We start from the raw sequence: 2,594 nt of genomic DNA, 5'->3' as shown, positions 1-2,594 counted from the left end.
TGGTGAGATCCAGTGTACAGTCTTGACCCTCTCCTCACCTCTATTTATATTCACTCTGCTGGTGAGGCCCTTCAACCTAGACAGCATTTTAAAAAGCAGAGACATTACTTTGCTGACAAAGGTCCGTGTAGTCAAAGCTATGGTTTTTCCAGTAGTCATGTATGGATGTGAGAACTAGACTATAGGAAAGCTGAGCACCAAAGAACTGATGCTTTTGAACTGTGGTGTTGGAGAAGAATCTTGAGAGTCCCTTGGACTGCAAGGAGATCCAACCAGTCCATCCTAAAAGAGATCAGTCCTGGGTGTTCATTGGAAGGACTGATTGAGAAGCTGAAACTCCAATACTTTGGCCACCTGATGCAAAGAGCTGACTCATTGGAAAAGACCGATGCTGGGAAAGATTGAAGGTGGGAGGAGAAGGGGACGACAGAGGATGAGATAGTTGGATGGCATCACCAATGCAATGGACATGTGTTTGAGTTAACTCCAGGAGTTGGCGATGGACAGGGAGGCCTGGTGTACTTCAGTCCATGGGGTGGCAAAGAGTCGGACATGACTGAGCGACTGAACTGAACTGAATGACGTCCTTCAGGCGAAGGGCTTTCAACACCATCTACTGGATTGCCATTCCCTTCTCCAGGGGGTGTTCCTGACCCAGGGATTGAACATGGATCTCCTGCATTGCGGGCAGATTCTTTACCATCTGAGCCATCAGAGAAGCCTTCTTATACATTGACAATTCCCACATCTATATCGTGAGCTAGAGCTTCTCCTGAATGTGACTTTCACATCCAATTGCCTAGTCTGAATCTCCATTTGGAGTTAACAGGAATCTCACTGGGCTTCCCTAGTGGCTCAGGTGGTAGAGAATCTGCCTGCAATGCAGATCGCAAGTTGGACATGACTGACTGAGCACACACACATAAACCTAACAGGCCTCAACGAAATGACTGATCTTCTTACCCACCACTCCTTGTCCCTCCCCAAAACAAATACTCCTCCTCAACGCCCAAGGGCTTTTCCTCATCTCAGTAAATGGCTGTTTATTGGGGCTTCCCTGGTGGCTCAGATCTAAGCAGGAGACCCCGTTCAATCCCTGGGTTGGGAAGACCCCCTGGAGAAAGGAATGGCAACCCACTCCAGTATTCTTCCCGGGAGAATTCCACAGACAGAAGAGCCTGGAGGGCTCCACACCATGGGGTTGCAAGGAGTCGGACATGACTAAGCAACTAACACATTGAATGAAAACCCCCAAATCATCATAACTCACATTCAAAACTCCACAGAATTCTTAGAATATATCCACTTTCTCCTCTGCTCTCATTTAATAATACTTAGGATCTCTTTTCAAATGTTACCTTATTAACAAGATCTTCCTTAAGTATCAATATGTAAAATGAAACACCATCCATCCTACTGGTACTTCCCATCTGCTTTAATCTGCTTTACTTTTATAGCTATTCATCGTATAGTGTATCCACTTGTTCACTGTCTCAACTAGAACGTAAGCTTGAAGATGGCAGCTGTTAGTGACTGGAAGAGAGGAGGTTTGCGACAAATATTTTTGAATGAATAAGTGAATTACTGAAAAAGAATGGAAAGGGAATAGTGATGGTATTGGGGTAGGAGAAGCTCTTGAGCATAGAGCTATTGGAGAGTTTTAAGCAAGAGTAAATGAAAACAAACAACTCCCAAATAGATTACCTTGGCTGCTGTGTGACTAGTGGGAGGTGGAGGTAGCAACGTGGAAGCCACCTAATCAGTGAAGGACTATGTCAAAATCCAAGCAAGAGAGTGGACAGGATTGAGTGGCACCAATAGAGTGGGAGATGGTTTAAAATTTGAGGGACGAAATGACAGAATTTGCTTGTTTTCAGACAGAACTTGCTTATGTTTTCGTAGGGGCACAAAAGGAAAAGAGATGATTCAAAGACTATGTCTAATTTTTGCACACAAAGCGGAATCCATTTGGGCAAATCTGACTGACCCTGTTTCTAGTATAAATACGTCCAATAAAAGGATCCTTTGGTCAGACAGTGGTGGGGCGGGGGATGTGAAACAACGTGAATCACAGACATAAAAGCGCAGCGTTTGAGCGAAGTGTAGGAGGAGGAGCAGTGTTCCGTTTTAACAAAGCCAAACGCGAGTTTATTGCGAGAGTTTTGACCTACAGGCCCGGAAACTCAAGGCTGTGGGAGCAGTGTGTTGTTGTTGTTGTTGTTTTTAAGTTTTAAAAGATTCTGCGGAGATGGCCCACGTCTCCAGGAGAAGTCTGGACTGGGCGATACCGTTTTTTCTTCTGTTATAACGAACACACACGATTTCCCCCTAACATTTACAGGTCTGGAAATCTTTTTGTCTCCGGTGACGCGAACTTTCTATGCAGTAGGATCTTTTTCCTCGCGATGCACTTTGCAAGCGATGGGGTCCTCCTAACAGCAGATTCAGGAGTCATCACCAGCGTGATCTCTGGGACCCAAGAGATCACTCACTTAGTAATTCCCCTCAACCTCTGGGAAATAACTGTAACGGGGACTTAACTGGATGTAAACTTCTTCACCCTCCCTCCTTCCCGCCGCCTCCCGGACCCACGG

The sequence above is a fragment of the Bison bison genome, unplaced genomic scaffold (genome assembly GCF_000754665.1).
Source record: "Bison bison bison isolate TAMUID 2011002044 unplaced genomic scaffold, Bison_UMD1.0 scf7180017864274, whole genome shotgun sequence".
NCBI classification, from domain to species: domain Eukaryota; kingdom Metazoa; phylum Chordata; class Mammalia; order Artiodactyla; family Bovidae; genus Bison; species Bison bison.
Note: the sequence above shows the minus strand (reverse complement) of the source record.